Raw genomic sequence first — 9,489 nt, 5'->3', positions numbered from 1 at the left:
GCCGGGTGGCTGTGGCTGGGTATGTAAAGGGCAGGCAGCCCGGGGGGACAGCCTTGTGCATGCAGCCTCACGCTTGTGCCGCTCTTAACATCCCTCGGATCTGTTCTGGGTGTCTTCAGTGTGGCCGTGCTCTGTGGAGTAACCCCGGTGTGGTACCACTAGGGTCAGATAGCTTTGGAGTTGTGGCGGTGTAACTGAGGATGGGCTACACTCTGCCTCTCTTCATGCTAACCCATCCCTTCAATTCTGCCTCAGGACAGCGCTCGTCTCTGCTTGTACGGCTGCTTTCTGTAGCTGGGAGGCAGGTGGGTCATACAGCTGTTGCAGGAAGAAAAGCGTGAGCTTTCCCAGAGCCCTGCTGGTTGTTCCCCATGCTGTGTAAGATCTCTATGAAGAGAGGCTTACATTTACACTCTGAAGTTTAGCATTCTTCTTTTGGGCGCTAATTTTAAAAGAACATGTATTTTCAAGTAACTTCCATCACAAGGACCAAACACTAACACTAGTCCTAGTACACTGCAGTACAGGGAAAACTCTCACATAGGCTAATATTTCTGCAGAGAACTGAGAGAGAGTGAGACTTGGAGGATCTCCAGGAAGTATTATTTCTGATAGATATTATAACCATGGTACAGTACTAAGGCGAGATGTAGGGGCATCAGTTAAAACGCATTCTCACCTTATGATGCAATGAATTAGTCCTGCTTTCACAGCAGAATCAGTCCTTGGTCTGGATGAAGAATGCACATCTTGCCTACCTACTTTCACAGCACTCGGTCTGGTCTACACCACAATATAGAAATAAAAAAACACCAGAACTTCAGTGGACCTGACAACAGGTGAAATATGCTTTTGGGTCCAAGTTTCAAGCTCTTCTTTTATATAATTCTATAGCTACAAAAATCTGACGTGAATGACAGTATTAGAAACTGCAGCTTGTGACATTTACTGCCCTTTAATAATGTTGTGTAGTTACAATGACAGAATAGAGAAAGATGAGCTGGGGATCATTCCAAGTTTTAATTTCGAAAGCCTTTTGTGTTGGAACCTTCCATCATTGCTGCTTTATTGCAGCAATACTTTTTTTTTTTTTTTTTGGTGGTTTCAGTAGTTTTAATAACATGACAGCTATGTGTTTGTGTTACTTTCTGAACTCTCATTTACATGGTTGGATGCATGGTGAAGAATAGTTCAGGCCCCTCTGTCCTGACTGAAAACCTGAATTTGTAGTCTGCAGAGATCAAATAAGATACAGAATTCAAGTTGTGTTTGATCCATCACAGCAAGATAGTCATATCTGAGCAAAGTATTGGAGTTTTAATAACAACATAGGCAAACAGAGCAAATGACTGTGTTTTAACTTCCTGGCCTCAGTAGGTTTAGGTAACAGTCCAGTATAATGCTATGATAGTGTTTTTCTGGTTGCTATTAGAAAATACTGTTTAAACCACAAGTGGGAATTTGGCATGAAAATAGTCCTGTTTCTCAGCAGATGGAACTCATTTGCTCTGATAAGCAGACAAACTGTAAAATGTACTCTCCTTCATAAGCAGATTTGAATAGCACCCACCCTTCTGCTTCTGCAGATAACACCAAGATTATCTTCTGTAGACAGTCCCAGGCATTAGTAGAGCTCTAGGCTGTTGGGCCCTTCCTTCACTTTTTCTTTTAAATCAGTTGACTGGATTTTCATCTGGAGTTAATCAACACAGCTCTTTTATTTCAGTGAGGGAAATCTGTTTTAGATTGGTGCAGCTCTACTGTAGGTTGTGAAGCTGTACCAGTTAGATCAGCTACCTTTTTCTCCTCATGTCTTGACTAGTGATTGAAAAGTATCTTTCTCATTCATACGTGACCTTGGAGCCCAGTTCATGCTGAAGTCTTGGGGTTTTTACCCCTTTTGCAATCAAAATGCAGATGTAAAATGCACCAGATAGACTTGTTTTCCAAAAGATTGAAGCTCTAAGAATGTATTACAAACTACACAAATGCTGGGAAGGTGAGACCAGTATGTGTCCTGTGTTCTCAATTTTAAAGTTTCATTAGAAACAAATCTTTTGAGGGCAACTAGCTGTAGAAAATGTGACATACCCATGTATGCTATAACTGCTGTGGTGTTGTCAGAAGGCCACCCAAGCTTTTCTTTGGTACCATCTTTGTCTCTCTTTTTGTCTTGCAGCACCTTGTGATATGCTTTGCCTGTGCTTCTGTTATGCTGGCTAATGGTGGTTTTTACAGTTCTGCCTATTCACAAATGGCTTAAGTGACTTCTAACTCTCTGTGGCAATTAGACCAGACAAAGAGCCAGCCTGTTTCTATAATGCTGAGAATGCAAAGTCTGCTGGAGAAAGACTAATACAGAAATTAGACTGTATGCCAAATGGCAGCATGCATTGCACACATTTTTGAGAGAGAGCTTGTCATTCAGAAGCAGTTTCGGGCAGCAGCAGGAGCTGTCAGCCTGCAGCAGGCTGCTCAGACCATGAGCTCTGCCCTGCTAGGGGCAGACAGGTATTACCTGGTGTGCAGGGGCCTGCTGGGTGCCACAGTGTCCTGTCATGGTGAGCTCATCTTTAAATATTGCTGTGAGGCTCTTCTTGCTGTCCTTAAACCCCTGCAGCCTTGAAAACTTGACAATAAATCGTGTTTAATTTAAAGTGTTGGCTATGCATCTGTTATTCAGAACTCCTTGCTACTTGTAACAGGGTCACGTCCCTGAATATATTTTGACTACTGTGAAATTGTTTTGTTCAGAAGTAGCTTGTGTCCATCACAGCAAGAGAATTGGTATCTCGCAAGATGAAAAACAAGTTCTCTGCTAACAACTTGTGAGTGTCCTCAAGAGTTCACTCTATTCTGCAGGTCAGAATGAGGAATGCTGCTGTATTAGTATGATGGTATTTACATCGCTTTTAAATTTCTTGATTGAAGAGCTCTTTCTACTGCTTTTTCAGCATTAATTGCCTCATAGAAACTTTGGGAGATAGATGTGGGTTCTCAGGCCGGGGTTATAATAATTTCCATTGAGATTACAATCACATGACAGGTAAGCTGTAAACACCCTAGCCTTCCATGTCACTAAACAAGAAGGAAGATTCCAGACAGATAGGAAATAGGGCTCTTTTGGCCCTGGTAAGATAGAAGTCTCTGTATGAAGAGGATAATGGTAAGTAACTGCAGAAAAGTGGTGGAGAACAGAGAACAGGGATTATTTACAAAGCTTAGATGCACTATATAAATAAAATTGAGAAGATATTGGCAGCAGTTTCTTAGGTCTTGCTACAGTTCTTTGTTTGGAACAAAATTAACATGTTTATTGCAGGAGAAATAGAATTTGGGATTAATCTATGATGCTGTTCCTACTGCATGCAGGTATAGCTAGCAGCATAGCTGTGACTACAAATTCTGTTTGAGAAGCTGGTTAAATGTTGCATCAGTTTGCACATGCAGAATTCAGAGATGGATGTAGCCAAACCAGCTTTAGTCTACCTATGAGTTGCAGTCTAGGGAGATTAGTACTAGAGACCCTTTGCTATCCAAAGGACACTGGACTTTTCTGGATAATGTAATTAAAACTTTACTAAAGAAGCAAATAACAAGTTTAAAATGCTCCACAGTGTCATATCACCCATTTTGCCTGTGACTGCATGTCTTTAAAAAGTACAATAGGAGCAGAGTTTGGGGATGGAGCTTTGTCCAATTCTCTTAGAAATAATTTTCATGGTTTGTTACCCTCTGATCTGGCATGTGCGGAAAAAGGTTGAGTGGGCATCTTGCATGAACAAATTCTGTCTTCCTGCTTTCTGACTGTAGTAGTAAGGAAATACTACCCACAAGAAGGGAGGAAAGGCATTTCCAAGCTCCTCAGCCCTGTTTGTCAGTATGTGTTACATGGATGACAGTGGATTTCCTGGGACTCTAATCTGTAGCCAGCTGAGTGACAACATTTCCATTGACATCACTGGACTTTAGATTAGGCTCCTACTCATCCAGCCCCTTAAGACTTTTCTCCTGCTGCTCTGACATAATTGCCATACCCCTAGGACTACTGAGAGTCACTAGGGACTGTCAGTAGTACTCCTGGGCTGATAGACACTGAAGGCCACGGCAAACCACAGGAGGCTTGTGGAACTGGTGGACGTACCTTTATAGACACTCCAGCTATATTATTTTATTATTTTTTTTTTCTTGAATGCACGTTTCTCACCCTCTGCCTACTCCTTTCCTGACTGTCCTGGAGGGTGTTGGAAGATGGAAACCAGGAGAAGGATCAGTGGGAAGAGATTTTTTTATTCTCAGAAGTTCATCTTCTACAAGGCAAAGAAGTCCCACTGATTGACTCATGGTTTACCAGAAAGCAGCCCTGCTGTAACAAGTCTTAGCAAGTGGTGATCTGGCCTGCAAGAGCTTGAAGGAGACTGATGTTTGTTGGGTTATAAGAACAGCCTCCAGCTGGCCAAAGAACAGCCAGAGAGAGAGCTACAGAAACATATTCCCTTTGTTAGTAAAAGGGCTAGGAAAGACTGAAATCCTGTTCTAAGAAGGTGAAAAACCAAATAAGGTATGTTAACTTCAATATTTCTGATGATTCTTTTTTGCATTATCTGGAGCAAGAGGAAATCACATGTGGAAATACAGGAAAAGGTAAAAAATTGGAATGTGAGGTGAAATTGTACAGAACATGCTGTGAGAAGAGAATGGAGAAAGCTGTAAAGTATTGAGGAGAAAAATGCAGAAATTGCTGACAATGTGGAGAACAAAAATGGGATTTGGAGAGAGGCAATAACCTTCTTTAGAACTAGAGCTAATAGGAAAGTTTTGCATTCAAATGTCTCAGAGAGAATTACTAGCGATTACTGAAAACTGAAGAAACCCCTCAGAGGTGGTGTAAGAGAGATAATGGTAGGTACTCCAGACTTCAACATAGCTAAGGTAAATATATGCTTAAAACTTGCATTCAACAGTGTAGGGAGGAGGTTTGTCTTCTAAACAAAGGTCTAGGTTCAATGAAGCAAACAGCTTGAAACCCAAATCAGTTTCTAGTGTGGAACTTCTATAAACCACTCTGAAATTTTGCTTGAATAACACCAGAGTAGTTCATCAGCTAGATGATGTCAGCTCCCAGGATAGATTCTTATGAGAAATCAGAAAAATGGACTAATTGGACTAAAGATCTGTATTCAGCTGGGACAGTGTCTCTTAATTTTAATGTGAATGTTTGCAAAGTGTGAATTTGTCCTTTTCCCCAGTAAGAAGGTCAGGCTGAAACTTTTGCCTTCCTTTAGTTGCCCACATCCTGCTGGCAGTTCTTTGAGTTTTTCCTAATAGGAAAGCCATTTTCAACCATTTAATGATTAGTCTGCATGTGAACTTTAAATTAAAAACAGCTGCCACAACTAATGGAGCCTACAGTAGCTTCTGCAGTAGTGGGAAGAGTGGTGGCTTGTCAAGCCTGCTAAGTTAGAGATGGCCAATTTCCAGCTCTCAAAAGGAGGAGATGATGGATTAGAGATGGGGAAGGAAACAATCTTGTACAAACAAGACTCCCTTAGCAACAGCCAGCACAAGCTACTAGTGTGCCTGAAATGCTTGCATGGGACTTTCCTTCATTTGAGAAGAGGCCATTTCAACTGCAGGTGAAGTGCTTTTCTTACTTTATACGCTTCTCATATGAAAGCAGAATTTTCAAGTAATGTATGGGAGATGTGGAAGCTCCATTCAGAGTCAGTGGTGTCCATGTTTCCTTTTCAAAAGCCAATCTGCCTGTTACCAGTGCTTTATGAAAGCTGTAGGACAGGGCCAGATTCAGCAGGCCTTGATAAGAAAATGTGTCCAGAATACCTTTCTGACTGATTCTCCTTTGCAATGCTAGTGCTAGGTAAAATGGTTCTCCTCACTCAGAACTACTTGCTTTGAGGGAGACCTGCAAGATAAAAACATAAAGGTAGTAAGAACAGCCCAGGACCATGTGAAAGCTGGGGCAGGTCAAATTAGAACCCAGGTCTCTTTGCTGTCAGTTCTGACCACAAAATCCCCCCTTGCTCCTCCTATAAACAGCTGGTGAGCTAAGAATAGCTGGAAGGACATTCTTCAGCTTCACTGCTTTATACTGATTTACCCCTAATGCCACTGAAGTCAGCAGAGTTAAACCAATGTGAGACCAGGTCATGGCCAGAGTAAGGGCAAAAGAAGCTAATAACCCTTCGCTGGTAAAATACAGACTGACATGCTCACCTTTGACAGATAAAGGCACAAATGGAAATAATGATACCTTAATTGGTCAGGTACCCGAAAAAGCTTATGAAAAATTGCTGTTGTCATGTAAGCTGAAAAGAAAGAGGGGGCTTTGAAATAATTTACAACAGCTTGTGGTGGGTTCTGCTGCTTGTTTTTGCTGATAGGGATCACCTATGCAGTATGTAAGGGGTGATAAGACCAAGGAAAACGCCTTAAGTTTTAAGGATCTTCATTCTCAGTAATGTATAATGGTGAGTGGAGGCCACAGTGTAGCAAGATCCAGGTATGTTTTGGGATGGTGGGATTATGGAGTTGAAGTTGCCAGCACATCAACTCCAGCCTGAGTTCGTTCATATGTCTTGGGCTAGTAAGACAGCAGCTGAGTGCTGTGTGTTGATTTGGGAGTTGTTAGCTGGAGCCCTGGCAATGAAAGCAAATGAAAGGACCTGCAGCTCCTCCTCTTGCAGAGCACAGAAATGAGATATGAGCAGGATTACTTCCAGCAGCTGCTGACTACAGCTGCTATCATAAGGATAATCATAGCTGATACTCTGGGGCAGAAACAGCCACTACAGTGACCTCTCGTGTATGAGCACTGTAAACTAGCAAAGGTGTTAATGTTTATACAGTCTCAGAAGAGTACCTGCAGCCTTACTTACACACCTATGTCCTGTGGAAGTTTTTGGCCCTTTTATGTCTTCCTTCTGAAGAAACTGGTATTGCTTGCTGGGAGAGGTAGGATATAAGATTAGAGAAACTTGTCCTTCGATGAAGCTTGGCAAACATGCTGATTCTAGAAAAACTCAAGCATTAGACCCTGACATAATTCAAACCTGGGACACTGTACAGACTATCCTTGTTTTGGGACTGTTTCCCTTTAGAGGTGCGACATATTTGCATAATATGAACATTTTTGAAAGAGAACAAGGCTGCTTTATGGCAAGTGTTGAAGGCATGAAAGCAACTGAGGCACCATTCTCACCTGGTGCAAATGGTGATGGTTTCCAGGCACTGAAGGCAGGATCTGACTGACCATTGCTCTTCTGGCCATTAGCTCTAATGGGAGGATTGGGTAGGGGTGAGCTTCTGGTGATTTGCATTGTCACTAAAGGCTCTAGGCCCGAATATCGCAGCTTGAATCAAAAGCATATTTTTCTCCCTTCTGTGTCTGCCTTTGTGTCTCTGTCAGAGTAGTGAGGATTTGCTCGGGCCCTGCAGAATCAGGCTGTTTAATCCATTGCCCTCATGTTAACTTCTGATGCCATATCCTGATTGGGATGCTGCCAGGAGAGGCTTTTTGGTAATCCCAGCTGCAACCATTATTTGTGCCACCCCTTCTCCCTGGGGGCTGGTGGAAGGGAGCAACAAGGCACGTAAGTGTGCTGTGTGAAGAAACAGATGCTGTTTTGCTCCTGGATGGGTCCCTAGTGCCTGCTTTGGACTCTATTGTGTTTAAATACAAATACAATAGTTAATAACTTTGTTCCATGCATTGTCCTCTTGAAGTGACTACATGAAGGGATAGGCTGGGTGGGGAGTTAATTCCATCTTTTGCTGAGCTGATTGGTGTGGTTTGTTCTGCCTTCTAATGCCTGGTAACTCCCCAGCAGCAGCAACCTCTCACTTAGAAGCAATAACAGCTTAAACCGGGGTGTGCTGCTGCTTTCTGCTCAACCAGGCTGCAGTTCTCTTGACACTTGTCGGTGTGTGCTTCCAGAAGAGCTGGTAGCTGGACTTCAACTTGCAGAAGATGGTGTAGCCTCTCTATCTGCATGCAACAACACATTTGCTAAGCAATGGCTAAAGCTCTGCCTGGCCTTCTAATCAATGCATCTGTTGTTCCTGCCAGTACTACTTCAGTATGGGTGACCTCTACCACTTTTGTTAGAGCAGCAGCAAATCTACCTGGGCGTTTTGGGTTTGTGTGGCAACATTTTGGTAGTGTGGAGGCCACGTGGCTTCTGTGAGAATCTGCTAGAAGCTTCCCCCATGTCTGACAGAGCCAATGCCAGCTGGCTCCAAGACAGACCCAAGCTCATCAGTGAAGGTGGTAGCACCTCTGAGATAACATATTTAGAAAGCGGGGAGGGAACCAACAACCTGTGCAAGACCAGCAGTGGTCAGAAGAGAGGAGGTGGAGTACATGAAACAACTCTGCAGACACTCAGGTCAGTGAAGAAGGAGAGGGAGGAGGTGCTCCAGGTGCCAGAGCAGAGATTCCCCTGCAGCCCATGGTGAAGGCCATGGTGAGACAGGCTGTTCCCCTGCAGCCCCTAGAGTTCCACAGTGGAGCAGTTAGGCACCTGCAGCCCATGGAGGACCCCATGCTGGAGGAGGTGGATGCCTGAAGGAGGCTATGACCCTGTGGGAGGTCCATGCTGGAGCAGGTTCCTGGCAGGTCCCATGGACCCACGGAAACAGAAGCCCACACTGGAGCAGGTTTGCTGGCAGGACTTGTGGCCCTGTGGGGGGGGACCCATGCTGGAGCAGTCTGTTCCTGAAGGACTGCACCCTGTGGAGGGGACCCACACTGGACCAGTTAATGAAGAACTTCCCACAGCCTATGGGAAGGACTCATACTGAAGATGTTTGTGGAGGATTCAAAGGGAGGATGAAGGAATCCTTCCATCCTCCAATGGGAAGGACCCCACACTTGAGCAGGGGAAGAGTGCGAGGAATCCCCCTGTGAGAAGGAAGAAGGGGCAGCAGCAATGTGTGATGAACTGACCACAACCCCCATTCCCTGTCCCACCTGTGCTGATAGGGTGGTGGAGGTAGAGAAATCAGGAGTGAAGCTGAGCCCAAGAAGAAGGAAGGAGTGGGGGGGAAGTTGTTTTAAGATTTGATTTTAGTTCTCATTATTGTACTCTGATTTTGATCGGTAATAAACTAATTTCTCCAGTCTGTTTTTCCCACAACAGTAACTGTGGAGTGATCTCCCTGTCCTTATCTTGGTCCATGAGCCTTTCTTTGTTTTCTCTCCCCTGTCCGGCTGAGGTGGGGGAATGATAGAGCAGGTTTGGTGGGCACCTGGCATCCAACCAGGATCAACCCACCGCCTCAGGTCAGCTATCCTGCTCTCCTCCCTGAGGATCCCCTGCCTGCTAGAACATGGCTCCCAGCAATAGTTTGACTCCATGTGCTGAGTTTTTGCATGTAAGGTTGCTGCAAGGTCATGTTCTCTCCCACGAGGGTTCAGGCAGGTAAGCCCTAGCCCCAGCTCTTCTGTGTGGGCAGGAGAATGCTGCTGAA

Source organism: Chaetura pelagica, unplaced genomic scaffold, assembly GCF_000747805.2.
Source record: "Chaetura pelagica isolate M959 unplaced genomic scaffold, ChaPel_1.0 scaffold161, whole genome shotgun sequence".
Lineage (NCBI taxonomy): Eukaryota > Metazoa > Chordata > Aves > Apodiformes > Apodidae > Chaetura > Chaetura pelagica.
The sequence above is the reverse complement of the archived record's forward strand: the minus strand, read 5'-3'. Positions refer to the sequence as shown.